At 38.2% G+C, this 22,864-nt stretch overlaps 1 protein-coding gene and 1 pseudogene across 21 annotated transcripts in view; both read right to left on the minus strand.

Annotated features, from left to right (window-relative positions):
• Positions 1 to 22,864, minus strand: part of DLG2 (discs large MAGUK scaffold protein 2) — a 2,173,778-nt gene that overhangs the window by 353,512 nt on the left and 1,797,402 nt on the right. The window lies entirely within an intron of this gene.
• On the minus strand, positions 11,064 to 13,526 carry LOC100437056 (L-lactate dehydrogenase A-like 6A; annotated as a pseudogene).

Below are 22,864 nucleotides of genomic sequence, written 5' to 3' on the forward strand. Positions count from 1 at the left end.
TTGTGTTAATCCATTCAATACATATTTACTGAATGCCTTCTTTGTGCCAGTCATTGTGCTATTTTTGGGGGATGGATTGGTGAAGAAAGCAATGGCTCAGCCCTAAGTGACTTAGAATCTAACAGTAGTTCTCAACTGGGTATGAAAATGTGTCTATTTGTGAAGGGGGATGGTATTTTCTGTTGTTAAAATGTCCAAGTCAGGAGTCAGCCTTGGCATTAATTGTAGAAGTCTCATGTGTGTTAAATGTTTTGCAAACCATGGCACAATCAGGCATAGTGAAAAAATGTCCTTCCAAAGGTGCAATAATACCTGCAAAAGGAAATACTGAATCAATACCATTTTTCACATAAATACCCTAATTCCCAGTGAACCTTATTATTTTGTTCAAACAAGTTCAGTTGGCTAAGTTCTGGGTCAAAGTTATTAACTAGGAATTTGTCTAAATAGTATACAGATTTGAAAGCAATAAGGATGTTCATTTCTACATATCCTGTAATATTCACTAATTTGGTTTAGTTTACATAAATTAATCTGAGTGAAATTGTAATGTAAGTGAAAAGGGTTCTTGTTTCCTTTTTTCCTCATACACAGTTAATCTTGTTCATAAGCTTTGGAATCAATTTTAAAGGAAGGAATAATGCTGTCTCCAGAGACATATCTGTCAAAACAGTCCACTCCTAAAACATCTGAAAGGCTTGAGAAGGAATAAGATACTAATGGAATTAATCTTGGTCAAAATCCGTTAATGCAAAACTCAAACTCTGGCTGCTGCATGTGGGACTCACCTGATGTTTTGTTCATCATATCTCCTCAAGTTGATGACATTCTTTTGTGTTTGGGCTTATGTGTATCTTGGCATCTGGCTGTTGCCCACAATTACATCTTAGTATTTCTTTGACTTATTCCTCACCTAAAAATAAGGTAATCATCTCATTGCCTAAAAGCTCCCAAGAAACAGGTTTTGTGAGTTTAGGCAAACTGTGTCAAGAACTCTTAAGTCCCCTCTTCCCAATTACTTTCATCAAATCTTCCCAATTGCAATCAGTCAAATCTTTTTGGGAAGTCAAAATCTTCCCAACTGCAATCAGTCAAATCAAGAGAAGGAGATCTGAATAAACAGAGATGCTTGAAAATCAACTTGTATTCACCACTATGAATGAGAAATAATATTTATTAAAAGATTTCTCTTCAAAATATCTTTTGCTTTTGTTTTTTCCTTTCTAATTTACTATGCTAGTTCTAAGCATTGATCTGAACTATTGAAACAGGCCCTGTTTCCTGTTTATTTTGAAAAATTTCAAATTATAGAAAACTTGAAGAACATTATAAAAAAACTCATAAAGATTCAACAGTTCTTAACATTTTGGTACATTTGTTCTCCCTCTCTTCCTCCTTCTTGCTCTCTCCACTTACCTACCTATCTGCCTAGCAGAAGACACACACACACACACACACACACAGACACACACTTTTTCTGAACCATTTGAATTATGTTGCAGATGTCATTCCACTTTCAATCTAACATATCAACAAGGCATCTTCTCAGTGTAAAGATATTTTCTGTATAACCACAATGCCATTATTACTCCAGAGAAAACCAACAAAACTAATATTTCTATGCCATTTAATATATTGCACCTATTCAAATTTCCTCAGTTATCCTCCAAATGTCTTTTACAGATTTTTTTTCTTAAATCCAGGATTTAAGTTTTATGCATTGCATTTGGTTGTTATTATGTCTTTAGTCATTATTAGTCTTGAACATTACCTACATTTTTTTAAAATAAAACTTACTCTTTTTTTAAAAAAAATTCAGTCAGATGCTTATAGAGTGTTCTGCATTTTGAATTTGTCTGATTGTTTCTTCCCAATCAGAATCAGGTGAAATATTTTTAGCAAAATCCAGTGTGTAATGAATGCTGTGTATTTCTTACTACGTCATAGCAGGAGGCTCAAAATACATGGACCACCAGATCTCTTCATTTAAAAGGCACCTTTCTATTTTGCAAATAACAATCTATAAGGTGGTTTATTTGAGACCATGTAAATATTCTTTTTCCAGTAAACTTTAACCCCTAATTTTTTTAGCATCTATGGATTATGCTTTCTTGAAATAGTTATTTTGTTGTGGGTTAAAAAATGGTTATTTTATAAATTCTTTATTTCTTCTAGAATTATTAGCTGGTATTATTCTGTGCAGGAGAGCTTCCCCTTTATATATATATTTTTTTTTCTCTATCATTCTGGATTTATTTTTGATATATCATGACATTATAATTTTTTATATATCATATTATAATGTTTTTGATATATAATATTGTTCTTTTTGATATATAATATATTTTGTTTTTTGATATAGCATGATATTATATATCATTACCATGCGGTACACTTCTAATTGATGTTAGCTTTTCCTCTAATCTCTGTCTCTCTCCCATCCTCCCTCTCCCTTTTGTCTACTCTCAATACCTTGATAGTTGTCTTGTGTATCACAACCATTCTACTTTTCTCTAAATACTGCCTTTCACATTTTATACATGCCACAGATGCTCATATTCATCTGTGTTCCTAACTGCTTGTAAATTATGTGCAAATTTCTTGGCCCTATATTTAAGCCCTTTCACAATGTAGCTTTTACCACAACCCTCTCTAGTCTTTTTAAGACTAGAGACTTCTCTGATATGAGGGAACGTTAGAGTGGATTCTGTCTAGTCCTCCCATATCATTGGTGGAAAAAGTGAGGCACAGAGAATGAAGTTATTTTCCAAGGTCACTCAGTGTATTTGTAGTAGAGTCCAGATGAGAATGCTAGAGTTCAATGTCCTACATCACACGCCTCCTCTCCTAAGCAAACCCTCTGCTGCTGCCAGAATCTTCATGTCCATCCCTAGCCTAATGTTATTCCCTTGGGCCTAACTTCCTCCTCCTTGTTTTACTTCCTGTTTTCCTGGATTCTTTGAAGTCTTGGCCTTCTCTCTTGTCCAGGTCAGGTTCTATCTTCCCAGACCTCTTGTAATCATGATGGTCTGTGAAACTTACTTGGCCATCAGCCCCACAACCTGGCAGCATTACATGAATTTTGGTCCTTCTTTACTCTTTTATTATTATTTTTCAGGACAGCAGTAATGCAAGCTCATTTTAAACAACTAAAACAATACAAAAAAACAGCAAGTAAACTGTGAACATCTTTCTATCTTAACCTTCAGGTAACCACTGATAATAAACTAGACAAATTAACTTTATACACTTTCTCTACACATATTTACATATCCCCAGCTACATTCCCAATGTCTAGGATAGTGCCTGGTTCCTGTCAGTGAGTGAATATACGTGAGTGCAAAAACATTCATGTTTACCTCCATATATAGTCATTGTTTTAAAGAATGATCCCATAATAACACACGATGTTCTGTGATTTGCTTTCTTTTTCTATTTACCTTTTTAATGAATAAATATCAATAACTAGACTGTAAGCCCCACGAGGGCAGTCCCAGCCACTGTTTCAGTCTTCTTGTTTTCCCAGGATGTGGCACAAATTGATGTCCTCATAAATTATTACTGAGGGTGACTACAGCTTTATGTGCTTAATGAATCTCTTCCTCACCTCTGAAGAAGCCTTAAGGTTCACAAAGACTCCTGTTCCTCTAAAGAGGAATTATTAATCAGCTCACCAAGGATTTCATGGCCAATTTCAGTGTCTAATAGTGAAAACAATGCAAACTAGAAAAGAAAGTATAAGCGAGGAGAATAATATAGCAGACAGGCAGGACCCTGGAAGGTGGCAACCAACTTTGCCATCTTGAAAGGCAGAATTCTCTATACTGGAGCTGCCATCTTGAATGTGGACTTTTGTGGGAAGTATTAGGCAGACCACATACATATAGCCTTAACTCCAAGCATTACTGATTTCAAAAAATGCTTCTAGACATTTGGGAAAACTAGAAGCAGCAATAGAATCATTTCAAAACTCTCCTGAAAAGACAAACTCCATACAATAAGGAGTGAGAAAGAATGACCATCATCTGGAATTATCTTTCCTTCATCACTTTCCTTTGTTCTCTGAAGCATATATCAAGACTTCATAAAAGCAGTCAAGACTGTGCTGAATCTTTCAGTATCAGTCCCAAGTGGATATTGTAAGCATCAGAAAAATTTTCCATTTACACAGGCAGGGAGGTATTTTCAGTAATTTAAATCTTTTCTAATTACTAACCAATTCCCTCTTTCCAGCCTCCCAGTTTAGCACACAGAATGCTGCTCCCTGCAGAAAACAACTCTTCAGCAAGGTGTGAGTTTCCATGGTTAGTTGCCAGAGCTTCAGATGTGAACGGAGCTGCAAAGCCACAATCCGTTCAGTAGATAAAAAACATCAAGAAATAAAGTTCCACTGCATTCGTTCAGTTCCTAGCACAAAGTGAATGCTCAGTAAATAATAGGAAGGAGGGGAAAAGCAAACCAGGAGAACAGAAAAGAAAAGGAGACAGGGAATAAAAGGGGAAGAAATCTAGGCAATTGACTTTCAAACTGTTTGTGACCAAGAATTTAACTGTGGAAGGAGATCACTAATAGAGATAATACTAGTTACTGAACACTGAACAAGAGGGTATTGTGTTAGGCTTATTGTTGCTAATCCTCCCAAGAACTTTGCTGAGGTCAACTTTAAGATGGGAAAACTGAGGCACAGAAAGATTAGATGCTTCGAAGGTAGCAGAGCTAAGATAAGAGATCTGGTCTGTGTGGTGCCCACACTGTGTCCTTTCTCCCCTACTTAATCTTCCCTCTTCTCTTACAATACCTGCTGTCTCCAGCCTTAGGTCTGCAGGTAACACTCCTACCTCTGACAGCCATCAATGTTGCTACGTGCTTCCAAATCTACTTCTGCTCCCCACGCATATACATTCCCTCCCCCATAATATCACATGCCTTCTAACAGCAGCCTCAGCTCCTGCTAGTGCCGTCATCACAATGGGCCACTTTGCTTTCCCATCTCAGTAAACAGCCCCCTCCAGGCATACTGTAGTCTTGGTGTCTAGGGGCTGTTTCCCTGTTTCTTTAGGGCGAGCTTGGTCAGTGCAGGGACCAGCTTTCCTCAACAGCTCTGCCACTTTGGGTATTACAGAGAGCACAACAATCCCCCAGAGCATTTTAACGTCAAACCCTTTTAATATTCCTGTGGCCAAGTTCAGTGCCTTCTCACCCAGCTCCTTCCTTGAACTATGCTTCAGCCTATACTGGGGCCAGTTCTGTGAGAGGCTGGCTGCAGGTTCTGATCAGCGGTGGGCTCTGCCACATCTTGTGAGACGAAGAGGCATTAAGTCAGTAAGCACAAGGGCAGCAGTCATCCAGAAGGGGAAGAAGCACTGGAGGCTGCCTGAAACAGAGGACCTGGAACTCTCAAACTCCATTCACTGCACTAACAGTTCCCAGCATCAGAATAAAATATATATGACTAGCCCTTGCTGTTCTTGGCACGAGGAGTTCCATGAAACCCAGACATATAATTCTGCATTCTTTAAATCATCATCCTCTATCTTTTCCCTTTCCAAGTTTGCATTGCATGCAGTTTCCTGTTGCATTGTTTTCTCTTTCGTCAAACTCCTACCACCTGGAAAAGTTGCCACGTACACTGCACTGTACTCCGTACACCACACACTGCACACTGCATTGTAAAGGTGTGGTCCCTTGACTCTCCTTTTTTTTCCTCTCTATGATACCCTCACCCTTTCCTCCCATTCTCCCCTGCAGGGTCTCACCTCTGTGATCCTCTCCTGATCTGTCTCTCTGCATCTGTGACTAGATTCCCTTCACTTCTCCCTGCCTTACCTTTCCTCTGCGGCTGGGCTGTGTCTATTTCCTCCTCCTGCAGCTGGTCTCACTTGCTTTTTCTTACCACCTCCCTCTGAGTGATCTGCCTCTACTTTCCTGCTGCATCCTCTCTTCTCTTCTCTGGTTCATTTATCCTGCTTTATTGGGAAGACAGCCTATGACTGGCTGTTTACCACCTAATTTCTGGAATTGTGTTATCCTTTTGAAGTCCAAACTGATGTGCTGTAAGAGTCTCATCATTAGGCTTATAAAAATAAATCTTTCTCATTCCACCATCAATACAACTAAAACACCGGGTTAGCTGTCAAATACAGGCAAGCCAGAGGAGCTTGCTCCTGAAAACTAAAATAGCAAAATTATCTGTGCTAGCATTTTGAAATGCTATCTTAGGCTGTGTTGCTTATACATAATGCTCTGTGACTCTAAGTCAAGGACAAGCCTCAAGTTAGGGTTTTTCCATGTAGGGCTTCTGGAGAAACTCCTTAGGATTTATAGGTCTCTGGAGCTTCTTGAAAATCCACTTGTTCCTGTCTACTGTAGAGACCTGCTGCATATCAAAGAACCAACTGAATGTTCAACCCCCTTCTTAACACCATCATTATAGACTGAATGTTCTAAATTCTATATTTGCTCCTGAACTGACCCTTAGTCCTTGCCTAGAACCAGTCAGTCAACAATAGCTCAACTTTGGGCTTTTGGGTATGTATGTAGCTCAAGGTTTACATCATCTGCATTGTAACCTCCATTTCTTACCCATCCTTTGCCAATATTTTCTTCCCTCTTAAAAGTATGAAATAAGTACTGAAATGTTTCAATTTTTGTATGGCCCTAAGATACAAAATATGGGTTGAAGAAGCACTAAGGGGAAAATTCACATTTAGAGATGTGAAAACCATGAATATTATATTAGAAGACAGATGCATGCATGCCATCCATTTGCAGAGAATGCATCATTGCTAAATATTGCTTCTCTTCAAAGTTATGCATAATGAGAAAGTCAGGTAAACCAGGAAAAAGTATGGATTTTTGGATGAATAGGAGACTAAGCAAATAACTGTGCATAAAAAGCATAAATCACTTACCAACAAATTGTATAATCTACAATGTGTTTTCCAGGATAATGTGTGTGAAGGTATCTGTCATATGAATACAAATTCACCCTTCTTTTCTTTTTTTTTCAGGCTTGTGAGTGTTTGACAATGTAAATTATTCTTCCTGAGCACAAGTCCACCTGAGGATTAGTGAATGGGTGTGATTTTCCACCAAAAAAATTTGTATTTAGCCGCCTTCTTTCTCACACTTATAAGTTCCTGGCTAATGTTGATTTTTATCAAATGCTGTGTGCAATAAAAACAAGTATTTCCCCAAAGAAAGTAAATTGTGCTGCAATTATTTATGTGTGTGTGTATGTATACATGTATATATGCTGTGTATAAAAATATAAATAATTTTGGTAATTATTGATGAGTAGATAATACCTTAGCACATTTATGTTCCTAAAGGAAGAAAAATCCAGGGATAGATATATTTTCAAGAAGGCTCGGTAGATTTGGCTCTGGCTTCTGTCATCATTTAGCTTTGGAATTTTGTGGTTTACTTCCTTTGTTTATTAAACAAACAACAAACAAATATTGTGCAAGAGGAACTCTGATATTCCATTCGGAGTTATGATTCTGTGATTCTATCTTGTGGTTTTAAAATACCTACATACTGTAAGACGTTTGATTCTGCAAAGAGCTATGAACCTATTCTGCCTTTTCCCATGCAAAAGTCATTCTTTTGTTTACTCATTTATTCTAGAAACATTTATTTGTGATTTACTATGTTTATTTATGATTTACAATAGGTTCTGTGCTGTGTCCCATGGATTCAAAGATTATTCAGACAGCCTCTGTTCTTGAGGAGCTCAGTATATATAAAATGACCTCCTACTTTATAGAATTTTTTCTCAAAGACTTAACTGTAGAAAGTCAAGCTTTCTATGTAAATAACTCAATATGTACCCATAATTCCAAGTCCTGATGCTAATTGGTATTGTATTTTGGAGAAGTGGTTTATCTTCTGTATTAAATCTCTGAGGTAGTGTAATAGAAGGGAAAGAGTGTGGGTTTTGTCCAGCAGACTCAGGTTTGGAATTTTGACTCTGTACATCTATTAAGTGATGATAGGAATATCTACTTCAAAATGGTTGCAGAATTATATTGAGAACTGAATAAGGTGATGCAGATGAAAACCCACTCAATGAATGGTAGCTTTTGCTTTTACTATGGGAAATTGAACAATACTTCTGCTTTGTTTAAGCACCTTTTCAAATCAGTAAACCAATACGTTCATTTTTTCTGCACTAAATTCTTTGAAGACTCTTTTCTTAGTACAATCTATGGCTGTAACCTCTATGCAAGAGTCTGTATTAGGTTGAACCACACAAAATTGACAATATTCAACTTGACCTACAAAAATGGCAATTTCATATGGTTCATCCTAATAACATTATTAATACCACTAAAAGAAAATTTTAATTTCTACTTTTTAATGTAAATACAATTTACATTAAATTGGATTGTAATGTACAATTTCAATTTTTTTCTAGAAGAGTATTTCCTCACTAAAAAGTATGTTTAGTGTGTAAAATTCATGACATTTGCTGTTGTGATTAAGAAAAATAATGTTAAAATAAATCTTCCTGGTTCTTTTTTCCAAAATAGTTTTAGGAAGTTTAAATTTGAGTTAAATGTTGTGAAAATTTTAGCCTCAGGAAATGTGAAAAGGGACATTAAAGCCTTATGTATTGTTGGCTATTAGGGAAAAGAGTAAATCTTTGACTATTCTAAAAGAACAGCATTAAAGTTGTCAGCTAATGAGCTGAAAGTTGTTCTGTGATATATTACTGAGCAAAAGATTAGAGGAAACTAGTATAACAGAGAGAAAGAGAAAGAGAGCCCCATTTTTTCCCCTGCTATATATGTGGCAGAGACTGAGGACTGGGAGTGTGTAGAAGTGTGAGAGAAAAATGTGGGAGAAGTGTTTAAAGTGTTCCAAGGAAACTAAAATGAAGACAAGAATATGTATGCTGGGGTTCAGGTTTTCAAAACAAGCTAGCTTCTACCTAGAACTTGTCATCAACACCCTTTACTAGTAGCTTTTGAACTTCCATCTGTCTACTGGGCTGGAAACACTCTTCTTTGTAGCCACATGTCATGCTGCCACCCTTGCCTTGGGAAGCTCAATTCAAATCCTACTTCTTCTATGAAATTCTCCCCAGTTACAGGGCATTTTCTAGAAGAACTGTTATTTCCTCTATCCTTAACACTAAAGCAAAATACTTCTATGTCTTCCCACTCTCCCATCCCAAGTGTTTTATAGATGGTTTGTGGTTGTGTTTAACAGTAATAGATGGGCTAAGAAATATATTTGTCCATCTGATATGGCCTCAAGACTATCTAGTCCACATTTATTGAACACCTACAATGTGCCAGGGGCTGTGTCATGTCATGTACTGGAATCAATAAAAATAAGACTTGGGTTTGGGATGAAGAAGATCACAGCCTTATGTAGCCATCTTTGAGATGTATAAATGAATAATCCTATGAAGCACTTATGATGTTTCTGAAATTCTTTCCTCATAAGGTTTACTGGGAATCCTATAATCCCACCATTTGAGATTCACTGTTTTGGTCATAAACTTAGTAGATATACTGTGAAAATCTCGATATAGTTAGTTGAAATAATGCTTTGCCTGTTTCCTAACATTCAACCTCAGTGTGAACTCCTTCATCTGATTTCTTTCACTGAAGGACAGACAAGAAACAGCATGAGGACACTAGACCCCTAGGTACCATAGAATGTAAGGAGGGACCAGAATTGTGGGAAATGTACTTGAGGTCAGCTTTTATCTGGCAGGAGTTGCACAATGTTACAGAGTTGAGGAGATGGGATGATGACCGGCAGGCCAATGCCCATTCCTCTTAGAGTTGAAGCTCATTCTTAGAGCCTTGAGCACTGGGACTATTGGTGGCACTGTCAAAGAAGGCAGGACCACTTGCTTTGTGTCAGGCACCATGATGGGTGCTCTATACCCCTTGGCACATTTAACCCCCATAACAATCCTTTGAAGCAGGAGTCATTGGCTCCATTTTATAAATAAGAAGACTCAGTTTGGGGAAGCTAAGTACTTGTCCAAAGTGTGTACATCTAGTTGATAGTAAAGCAGGTTTCAAGCATCTTGCTGGTTCCAAAGCCATACTTTTTCATCTTCTTAACCTTTGAGAAATAAAGGAATCCAGTTACCCTCAAAAGGCAGGTACTACTTCAAGGGAAATACTTTTGAATGCAAGTCCATTAGAGGACCAGCCTTGTGCCATATCAGATGAAGACAATTTGAAAGTGAGAACAAATTTCATTTCCAACATTTTCAAGAGCAGAAACAAAGATTCTTTACAGGATCCTCTGAGATTTGATAAAAAAATCCATCCTTTGCAGGAATGCTTTCTCCCAAGCCCTCTAAATGCCTGCAGATGGTCAGCTGGCTCCTGCTTGAGTAACTACAATGCAGTGACACAAGGCCTTTTCACTCTACCCACAGCACTTAGCACAGTGAACAGACACATTAAGTCCTCAGTAACATCAGAAAATGGAGACTGAGTAAGGATGAATGACTTGTTCAAGATCAGTTAGGCGATACATGGTAGAAAAAGTATTTGAAACTAAACCTGTTACGAACTCTTGCTTTTAGATGATGCCTCTTTTGGTTCTAATGGCATTTTCTAGGGCAACACAATAAGTCTACCTTCATTCCTGCAGAATGGTCTTGCAAGTGCTTTATCAACAAAAACAACAGCAGCAGCAGCAGCAACAACAAAAATAACAGCCAACATTTATCAAATCCTTCCAGGTGCGAAATGTTACACTAAACACCACATGTATTATCAATTTCTCCTCATAACAGCCCTATACGTAGACACAGTCATCATTTTATTGATAAGAAAACTGAGGCACAGAGAAGTTAAATAAATTGCTGAAATTCACAATTACAAACAACAGAGTCAGGATTCAGACTCACTTTTTTTTTCTTTATGTGCACTTTTATTTTTACATTGTAGAGAAAGTAACAACTTCTAAAAAGAGTATGTAAATGAGTATAATATAAGCCCATCAGACCAAAAAATATTAGAATGTACTTAAAAGAATCAGGATTTCTATAAAACAATAAACACCATATATTCTTTTGGACCAAATGGCAAGTGCATATACATACAAGGCAAGTACTGGCACATCAGAGGTATCAAAAACACCTTCTTTGATGCAATCGCTTAGGAATTGTAAAAAATAAGTATCATTCAGCATCTGGATGCTAATAATAAAAGCGATAGAGGCTAAATAAACAGGGCCATCACCCTACTCCCTTTCTTGTTTCCAATTTTTAGGAATTCAAGTTTATTCAAAAGGTTTATATATAATCCCAAAACTACTATTTCTCTTCTTCTATAATTTCAGAATAATAGCTTTACACAACTTTAAAGCTTGAGCTTCTTCTGAATTCCCAAAGTGTTTCTGTGCTCCTTCACAAATGGGCTGCATCTTCAAGGGTCAGCTTTACCTATGTAAGGTCTGCAAGACCATTCTCTCTCAGATACAAGGAACACTGAGGAATACTTCATTCATTCCATAGAGGCCCTTAATTATGTGGAAACTGAATGCACTCTCCTAGGATTCTCTAAAATACTTTCTGTTCAATCAGTTACAGATGGGTCAATGGCCCAAGAAGTATAACCTTTCATTTTCATAATTTCATAAGCACTGGCAATCACTTCTTTGTGGACATTTTCCCCCTTGCTCTAGATCTTGATCAATTCCTTTATCTGAATTCAGATCCTTCAGAGGGACACCAGCAATGTTGACTCCACTCCACATAGGAACACTTGAGTCCCCATGCTCTCCAAAGATTAACCCATGGCAGCTTCCAGAGTGGATTCCAAGCATTTGCACAGTCAAGAAATGGAAATGGGCAGTGTCCAGATTACAGCCATTTCCAATAATATGGGTTTTGAAAAATGTACTCAATTTCTAAGCTACATAGATTAAGATATCCACTGGACTGGAAACTATCAATTTGCAGCAGGACTATATTGAGTAATATTAGACATCATTAATTTAATGATGGCCACATTTAGACTGACTAAATTAAAGTGTTTCACCTTTTTCCTGGCATGCACTTGATGTGATTATCACTAGGTTGGAGTTCGCAGAGATGAGATAATCTTTGCTGGAAGCACTATTTGGCAGTTTTAGGAAAAGATTGCCATGTTTAAGATCCATTGTCTCACACCCTTCAATTCACCATTATCAACAGCTACAAAGGCAACTTCATCCCTCAAGTCTTTTAAAAACATGGTGATTGCACTGGCCGTGCTAACTGATCCAGTTCTTATAATGGAGACCTTACTGTGGTGAATAACCACCTCTGAAGCAAAATTCTCAATAAATTCATTCTGGATAGTTACCATCACGTAACCAGAGGTGGGAAGGTTGGTTAAGGGCCAGCTGACCCCGTGATGCGCGTTCTCTGTTGGTGACACAGATGTATCCTGGGGCCAAGAAAATTTACTCCCATAGTGCCTATGCTCCAGCTGGACCACAGAACTCCTGCAGCCCACCTTGGGGATACACACACAAGAGGTGGATGGAGCAGAGAATGGAAGAAAGTGGCAGGCAAGCTGCAGGTTGAGCTCGCTGGGGCAAGCCGAAAGAAGCTGTTTGAATGTTCAATGCCTTTCACTTTACTTCAGCTATTGCAGTTACCAAGCAAGGCCATGCTTAGCTCCCTGCACATGGGCCTCATGGGGGCCTCTGGAAAGTGCTTCTGATGTCTGCACAGATTAAAGCAGTAAAAAGGCTTCTTCTTTAGCTCTGTGTGAATCCTGGAGAATACAAACATGTATTCTCTTCAATATCTGACATGGATATGAGGCCAACCCAGATCTCTGGAATTATTCATTTCCTGTTTTTAGTAGATATGCCAAGTCGGACCCACTCTGGCTCCTGAGCCTATAGCTTAAGCATCACTGTGTCTAATTCCCTCTCTTTCTCTCTCCTTCTTTGGGACATTTCACTTTCCCCTTCACCCTGTAATATATCATGTCCAGGAAGCTTAATCCTAGTCTGTGGCTTCTTGATATCTTTATAAAAATGCAGCAACTAGAGTGGAACACATAGCTTAGATAGAGTCTAACCAGTGTGGAGACAGAAGGATGTCTCCTTCCCACATTCCAGGACTACATTTCTGTAAATAGGCTCCAGCCTATTGGCCTATTGGCAGCATCATCAGATGGCTACCTAAAACCACAAGATCTTCTTTTAAGGAGCTGTTGCCATATGTCTCCATTCTAAACTGGTACAATTAATTTTGGAACCTGTATTTTCCCAGACTGTCTGTCTTAGCAGAGAATTTTGTATGCCTGGTAAATGTAAGTAGTTAATAAGTATTTATAGGATTTGTGTCAATATTTTGCTACCTTATGGCTTAATGCCTCTGAACCTCAGTTTTTATTCATTGGAAAATGGGAAAATAATATATTCCCTGGTAGTGCTATAGGAGGTTCATATGAGATAATGCATGCAGTGTAAGGTGATGTCATTATCACAGAAAATCTAGGTTTTAATTCCACACTAGAAAGGTAATTAAACTACTAAACCCATAATCACAGAAACCACAGCCTACAGGTCCTATAACTATCCCAAACATAAGATTATATGCCCAGATTTCAATCAGAAAACATTTTACAATTCCTTTCCCCCAAAGGATGTTCAATGTTTGCTTTCATTGCCCTCTAGTGGTTGCTATACAAAAGATATAACTACATTTTGTTTGTTTCACATTTTGATTTTTGAGATGTCAGACACAATATCTTATAAATATTCTTCAAGTTTGGTTAGGTTACACACATTCCTGTCAGCTGGAAACCTTTAAAGAATCAGCCTATAGGGACAGTACCTAACATTGTGTCCTGTGCAATATAGGTGTATACTGCCCATGCATTGTTGGCCATGCATTTATTTTACTAGATCTTTACTCAGAATCTACTGACTTAAAATAGTAATCTAGCTTCATTCATTCATTATATATTTATATGATATATTATATGTCAGGTAAACAAGGCAGGCATTGTCCTGGCTTACAATGTAGTGAGGAAAATGGAGTACTAAACATATCTTTAAAAATTAGCATGGTAAGTGCTGTCATAGGAAGAGTATGGGATATATGAAGCACATTAAGAGGGGTACCTAACTTGGAGGTGTTTCTGTGTGTTTTGGGAAGGTGAAGTGGGAATGGCAAGAGAAGGCATTTAGAGAGTATAACAATCTAAGATTTGAAGGATGAATAGAATAGAAGAGTTATTCAGAAGAAGGTGGGGTGGGGAAGTTTTCAGGAGAGGATACAATGTCAGATATAGTTACATGACGGAGAAAAGACTGACTTTTAGAGATATGGCTGGAAAAGTTAAGAAAAGCTATATTAAGGAATTGAGACTTTGTTTGGATGGTTAAGTTATAACCAATGGACTCTGAAAAAAGCATGAATGCATGCCTTCGATTTTAATTTCTGATTTTAAAACTTTTATTATTTAAAGGGAAGTCTTAGGCTGGGTGAGGTGGTTCACACCTGTGATCCCAGTGCTTTGGGAGGCGAGGTGGGAGGACTGCTTGAGGCCAAGAGTTGAAGACCAGCCTGGGCAACATGGTGAGACACTGTATCTTAAAAATATTTTAAAAATTAGCTGGGCATGATGCATGTTCATAGTCCTAGCTATTTGGGAAGTTGAGGCAAGAGGATTGCGTGAGCCCAGGAGCTCAAAAGTTTAGTGAGCTATGATTGTGCTACTGCACAATCTAGCAGCAGTGAGACCCTGTCTCTAATTACAAAATAAATAAATAAAATAAAGGGAAGTCTTTATTCATAACTAACATATGTTTAGTCATAACGAACCATGAATTAATTGTTCAAAAACCCTTCAATGCATCCTTTTTATCACACAAAGTTCTCTCAAACACATACATTCCTAGCATATTGGAGCTGGAAGGGCCTTTAAAGATCCTGGGTCTCCATCTTTTCACTTTACAGAGGAGTGAGAAGATCAGAAGTTTGTTCAGGTTGCCCTGAGTAACTGAATTGTTGCTCCTGGGAGCTGTTTGCTTTTCCTAGCCTAGTCCAGTGCTTAAACTCCTCATCCTGTTTATTCAGAGGCCAAATAGTCTCCTGCATCTGGTGTCTTGTTGGTCTGGGCTGTTGATAATTCTTGAGCACACCTGCTTTTCAAAACTTCTGCATTGGACTTCATGTTCTTCCTTTGTGCCCTGATGAAAAAATGGTTTATCTTAGACTTGCAGTGAGGATCTGGGAAGGTCTTTCCATTACCAAGGAAAACATGAATCCTCCTCAGAATACCTGGTGAGGTTTTTGCCTTTTCTATGGAACTCCCTTGCCTCACTGTACTTTTCTTATAGTATAATTCAGGGTGGACCTGCTCATTACTTCTCTTAGACTACAAGCATCTCAAGGACATGACACATGGCTTAGTCATCACTACATTCCACATAGCAAGGTGACATAGACACAGAAGCCCCTGTCAAGTTTGTTGTAGACAGGGATGAGAGGATACATGAATAAACAGAGGAATGGAGTGGAATATCTTATTTCCTGACAGGAGGTTTAAATCTATGTTAGTAAGGGTATGAAAGATATATATATTTTTTCCTTCAGGGAAAGATGATGAGCCACCCAAGGTGAAAAGAGAATCTCTGACAAGTAAGCAAAAATTAAGGTTGCACTCTTTGTCATAAGAAATGTCTATGAATATGAACGTAAAAAGACATTAGAGAAGAAAAGTCAGGAAAAGGGGAAAGATAAATTTGGGTAGCATAAGAGACTGCCCGAAGGACTTTAAAACCAGAGATACTTGACGTTCACTTTTAAGTTTTTACATGTTTATGCAAATCCACTGCCATCTTTTTGAGGCATAAGTCCTGTCTGCTACACACAAAGGAGATGCTAAGGAACACTTGCTTGCCTTTATGTTAGAAACAGAAACAGTGTGATTTTCTCTGATGTTCTCAATTCCAGAGTCTACTGACTCAGGTCCATATGTGCCTGACGATCATCATAAGCCCCATCAACAAAGGGAGTACCCGCTCAGCATGGAGGCAGACCCTCCGCCAAATGAAAGAAAAATGTAGGCCAGGTATGGTGGCTCACACCTGTAATCCCAGCACTTTGGGAGGCTGAGGCAGGTGGATCACCTGAAGTCAGGAGTTCGAGACCAGCCTGGCCAACATGGTGAAACCCCATCTCTACTGAAAATACAAAAACTAGCTGGGCATTGTGGTACATGCCTGTAACCCCAGCTAATTGGGAGGCTGAGGCAGGAGAATTGCTTGGACCTGGGAGGCTGAGGTTGCAGTGATCCAAGATGATCATGCCACTACACTCCAGCCTGGGAGACAGAGCAAGACTCTATCTCAAAAAAAAAAAAAAAAAAAAAAAAGGAAAAAGAAAGAAAAATGTAGTCTTCATTCTTCTTAATTCTACCATAAATCTGAGAGTAGAATAATAAAAGTACATGAAAAACTACCCATAGCTTAGTATAGTTTATGTTACACACAAAACCTGAGAGATATAGGCAATAAATATTTCTGGAATATGTTTTACAGCAGCATTGGTCCATCAGGAAAGTTTCCCTCCAGGAAAGATTCTGAACATAGAGAATTAACAAGAAATCAAATTATAAGGAAGATTAACTATTGACCTTTTCCTGACCCCTCTATTTCTCTCCTTCAAGCAGGAGAATTACAGGTCAGTCCAACGTTGAAGAAGGAGTAACATTTCTCATTTTGAGCTTTCTCAAGAAATCTGGGCTATCAGAGCTCCCAGCTGATTCCTAGTGGTTTCTTATGTTTAAATATACGACCCTCACAATAATAATAATAATAATAATAATAATAATAAGAAGAAGAAGAAGAAGAAGAAGAAGAAGAAGAAGAAGAAGAAGAAGAAGAAGAAGAAAACAAAGCCACAAATGTTACTTTCAGGTTTGAATTCCACTTATATTCATTGAGTTATATTTTAAAAAGCTATCACTATGATAACCAGTTTTAATACTGTGATCAAATACAATCACTAGTACGAAAACTGGGCAAAAGGCCACATTCCACTAGTGTCTCCAGTTCAATGCAAAATCTTTTACTGCCATCTTGTGGATTTTTAGGAAATAATCCCAGTCACTACATGTTATTTATTGTCTTACGGGAACAATAGGTTCATAGGCCAGTTTATGAAAATAACTGAAAAAAAGTATAAGAAAAGAGCAGCTAAATAGTCAGGTTTCCATTTAATATTATCACTTTGTATTCTCTACTAAGCATCTCTGAGGCTTAGTTTCTTCATAAAAAGTTGTTATTATAATAATACCATCCCCTGCCTGTCTCAAGGTTGCCATAAGAATAAAAATTTTAAATTGCTCCATAAATTAAAAGTACTATTCAGAAACAACCAATTATTATCACTGCTATCAGCCACATTATTAGAATGATGATACCTAAGCATTTTATATGTAACAAGGTAAACTATGGTTCAGGCTGAAAAGTCCAGACCTTGGTACCTGCTTTCAGAGTGATTTGTCTCATCTTTTACGGCTTTCAGGGCAAGAGAATGGATGTTTCAAATGAAAATATTCCCTGGAGATAGTTGTTCCTTGGGCAGAAAATAATGTGGGCCTGACAACTGAGGAAGGGAATATTTTCTTTTTTACTGATTCACTGATGAGCAAGTAAGCCCTGACATTTCAAAAGCACAGCAAATATGTAGTATAGGAACAGCTTTTTCCAGTGAAAAATGCTACCCCTGGGATCCTATCTACTGACCCATATTTAGTTATTCTCTGGTAAGTTATTCATCCAGGATTTCTCTCTTCCAACCAACCGACACTTAAACTGGAAAACAAGGCAATAGGTTGGCTCATAGATGTCACAGACAACTTAAAAAAGAATCTTCTGAGAATTTCAGGGAAAAAACTTAGAACAAAATCCCCAAAAGCTTTCCTTTCCCCTTAGTGAAGACTTCTTCAAGTTCTTTCATGGTCTAATTTATTCATCACCTGTGAACACCTGTGTGTGCCTAGCACTGGGTTAGGGTCTGGGATGCAATGATGATCCAGACTAACACTTATCCTTACTGACCTCCATACTAGCGGGAAAGTTCACATCCCATGACTCATGATATCTGCTGCTTCAAGCTCTGCAGTTGTTCAGAACCTGAGCAGAAGTTAGGAGGCAGAGAAAGGGCCAATGCTGCCCTTGGGAATTTGAAAGAGAGAAGCAGCTCATGTATGAGCAATTTGCTGTTATAGGACATTCATCGACTCTCCACTTATGTCAGTTGTCGAGAGCGGTCATTGCATGTGGTGGAGTGAATGGTGTCAGAAGTCGTGATGGTGATGATGAAGAAGATAAGATGATACTTGGAATTAAGAAACTTATTATGGATTTTTTTTGAGATGTATGGATTTTAAATAATGTCAGCCTGAGAAGAATAAGTCAAAGTAGTTGTTTCTTTTTATCAATCTGCCATGCATTATGACCATGTTCATATCTTATGTCTCCACTAAGCTATCAGCCCCTGAAGGTGAGATCAACATCTGGTTTACCTCTCTATTTCCTATAGACACTAGAATAATATTTGACAGTCATGCTTTCATTATTGAACACTTGTAAAGTGCCAGGTACTTTTCAAAACTCTTGGAATACAGCAGTAAACAAAATAAATCAATAAGAGATATTCAGTAAATCAAATAATTAACAAATAAGAGTCACAGCCATACAGCCAAAGTGTTTTCCACTTCTTCCACTTAATATACATTTATATGAATTGCTAAATAAATCACCAATTTCCTTATCTCTACTGAATCATTTCCATCAACATATAAACACTGTTACAAAAAACAAACTCTACCCTCTAGTTCCCATTCTATTGCATTCCTCTCCAGAGCAAACTCAAAGGAAATAACTGTACTCCTTGTCATTAAAAGAGGGAATTTGGATGGAAAGGCAGCAGGACCTTGTGGAAAGATATTAAGCGGAGAAGTAACATGATCAAAGTTGATAGAATCTATGGAGTTGGTGTGAAAGATGAAAAAAGTACTGACTTTGAAGCTGGGCAGACCTAGAGTACAGTCCTTTTACTACAGTCTGGTCTTAACCAAATTATTTAACCTCTCAGAGTCTCAGAACTTTGACCTGCAAGATAATAGTAATCAAACCATTTGAAGTTCTTACTAGGTAGGAAGCACACAATATGTCTCTCATCCTTTCTGTCTTCAATTCTTCTCCTTTTATTCTCTCAGGCCTACGCTCCTCCCACTAGAGGCTTCTCTCTGAAATAATTTCTATTGTTTAAGAAGCACTTATGATCCTTCAGATACTAGACCCAAAACATTCCTCAAATAGAGCTCAGTGAGCCAAATAATCCCTGATGGTCATTTATCATTTATCTACCCAGTGTTCAGATATGCTTCTTATTTGGGGACAATTCAAGACAGGAAGGAGGCACAGCCTTACCCCCATTAGAGAAGCTGGAGGGGGCAGCTATTCCCTTTTCCCACCCCTCGGCAGCTACAACAGCGCAAGTCAAGCAGATGTTCCAGCTGGGAATTTAGCATCCCCACACTAACGTGTAAGGTGCATGGAGAAATAGAGATTTTTCATGGCAGTGTGGTTTGGCTATAAGTGGCCAGTGGTGACAGCCCAGCACTCTTAGTAGGAGGATTTCCTCCCTGGCCTCTGAGCCTGGTTCCTCAGGCTTCCTGAAGAGCTTGTAAACTATCTGTTATTTCTCCAATAAATTCTTTTTTTCATATAAGTTACCCAGAAATGATGTCTGTTGTCTGGAGTCAAGAACTCCAGGAGGTAAATTCACCAATCAAGCTCCCATCAGGTATATTCCTAGAGTAGTTAGCGTTAGAGGTAAGGGAGCTTGTCATGAAAGAAGGAAGCCTATACCTAGAGTCAAACAGGCTTTGAGTTAGAAAACTGTTGAACCCTTCAGTTTCTTCTTGAATAAAACAGCAGCAAGATCACTTTCCTACTTATCCTGAAGGGACCCTATGAGGATCAAATGAGATAATCACAGTGAGGTACTTTATACATGTATATGGTAATGCAAATCTAAGGGTTATTAGAGATTAGCTAATAAAATAGGTTATTCTGAGGCCCAAACAAATTGGACTAAAAATCAGTCCACTTTTTGACTCAAAAGAGATTTCAGGAGGGATGATCAAGTCAATGATCACTCCTCCTTTAAAACTTGAGATCTCTTTGCACGATTTCCCCTTTATCTGTGATCAGCTATTATACCACAGTTTAGATGTTTACATAGAGAAGACATTGGAACAGGTGTTAATGCATCCTTTGAAACTTGTGTAGGAAGTCCTTGCTACTTAAAAATCTTTTTGGAAGAAGAGAATATGTCATAAACGTATTTTAAATGATCATCAAGTATTTAGCATTTAATATGTAATAGAATATTTAATTAACATTTTTCTGATCTATAGGAATTCCTTTTAGTCAATTAGGAAATGATCTGTCTGAATTGGAAATATATTCCATTGGCCAGAAATCTAAAAGCTTTAATGTATTCTGAATCTTTAGGACAGAAGGGATTAATTGGCCAGAGCTCCAGATGAATACAACTGAGAGGGGCCCTAGGATTCCCAACTGCCTTCAGAGAAGTGGGCAAAGATGAGTCATTCATTGATTCATTCATTCGTTCATTAAACATTTGCTCAGTAGCTCGGTTCTAAGTTAATCAACAAGGGAGCAGAGGTGAATAAAACACAGTTTCATCCTCAAGGGAAGCTTCAAAGGATCTGAACATTGCTTCTAAGTACCTCAATCTTACAGCCTTCGTATACAATGGCTTCCTGTGGTGACTCATATGTCTCCTTTTAAATGCTCTTTTTTAAGGTATTTATGCTTTTTTCATTAACTAGACTTTGAGTATGGACTGCCTCAGACATAGGTAAACTGCCAAATTCAATTCTCTTGTGAAGGCCTGCATCGCAGAAAGAGCCTAGCTTTGAAATCAGAAGCAACAGTGGTCCAAATACCACCATCATTACTGATTATCTGTGTGATCTTGGACAAATTATTTAATTTCTCTGAGCCTTCAATCCAACAAGGTTGTTGGGACAATTCAGTGAAATCATAGTGCAGTATCCAGCAAAATGCTTGGTGCTGAGCATATATTCAATAAAGGTTAGGCATTTTATCTCCAATTCTCTACTGGTTTTGCTTTCTAGGGGCCCTCTTTGTTGGGAAGTTTCCCCTCCAGAATCCTTCTTATCACTAAGGATGGTCTCTTCTTTATGCCCATGTGGTCCCTGGAACTTACCGTTAGCATTTCCATGTTATATTGGAAATAACCTATTTATTTTTCTGTCTCCCTTCATGAGGCTACATGTTCACTGAGGACACAATGCTTTTTTTCACGTTGCATCCTTAGTGTCTAGTAGCTTTTGGTACTTTGTGAATGTCTCTGAGCTCTGCAAACAAGATTTTAAGGTGAAAATATTACTTCTGTCAAATAAAATACTTGCAAGAGGTTTTCTGGAGATTATGACAGAATTTTCAAAAAATATGTTCACGTGATAGTAATTTATATCCAAAGACTAAAAAAGTTGTTTTGTTAAATAATGTTAAAAAACACTTTATCAGCATTTAAAAAATTTGCTGCAGGACTTCTCAGATCTTTCATTGAATTATGAACCTTTTTTATGAAGCATTTCACACATCCGCTATTATACACAGTTTTGGAAGTACCACTGTGAGAAAAGCTGGTGTTTTACTGGTGCACTGAGTTAAGTTTCAGACTTTTGAAAGCTGCTTACAGTTAAATTCTTTGAGTAGTCATCTTGTGAGTTAGATGTTACAAGTCTGCTGTTAAGTACATGGTTCCCAATGTACTATTTTCACTGCACCTTGCTAAGTTGTGACATATAGTATGTTTATGACACATTCAATAAGCAAGACTTAAGGAATATAACTGGAAAGCAGCAATGTTAATTTTGTTTCCCTACACAGTTTACTGAGTGCCCACAGATTTTATTTATTGTTTTTCTTTTTGTTGTTGTTGTTTATATATATATATACACACACATATACATATACATATTTTTTTTGAGATGGAGTTTCACTCTTGTTGCCCAGGCTGGAGTGCAATGGCATGATCTTGGCTCACCGCAACCCCTGCCTCCCAGGTTCAAGCGATTCTCCTGTCTCAGCAGCCTGAGTAGCTGGGATTACAGGCATGTACCACCACATCCGCCTAATTTTGTATTTTTAGTAGAGATAGGGTTTCTCCATGTTGGTCAGGCTGATCTCAAACTCCCCACCTCAGGTGATCTGCCCACCTCAGCCTCCCAGAGTGCTGAGATTACGGGCGTGAGCCACCGTGCCCGGCCTAATTACTGCTTTTCTTTAACATACATTACACAGCTGATTCTGTGTCAGACAATGGGGATGCTGTTTAAGTGACGCTTGGGACAATTCATGAGTTCTCTGGTCCCTTTTAGATAACGGAGGGTTTTTCCTTGTGTACTCCAAGTTCCTTTTCAAGGAAATTCAGTGAACAAGATGAAGGTAGGAGGGAGCTCAGCACAGAGGGGACAGGGCTGCTGCTCCGTCCCCACTCAGTGATATGGCTCTTCCTTTTGGTACAATAGTGAAACACACTTGTGTGTGGTTTGTTAGTAAATAACTGCTGTCCTGAGCCCTACTGAGTGACCCACAACTCTGGGTCCCTAGAAGTCCCCACTGCCCTGCTGTCTGGCATCTGTGGCACTATGGCCATTCATTGTGTGGACTGGTGCCAGGGTTATGCCAAGGTGTGAAAATTTTAAATAGCATCCCTGACCATAGGTAAAGAAAAATCCAGAGTGGCTGAGGCATCAGTGAGAGTAGGGGAAGTACTGTGGATGGGGCAGGCTGTCCA

This window comes from Pongo abelii, chromosome 9 (genome assembly GCF_028885655.2).
Source record: "Pongo abelii isolate AG06213 chromosome 9, NHGRI_mPonAbe1-v2.0_pri, whole genome shotgun sequence".
NCBI classification, from domain to species: domain Eukaryota; kingdom Metazoa; phylum Chordata; class Mammalia; order Primates; family Hominidae; genus Pongo; species Pongo abelii.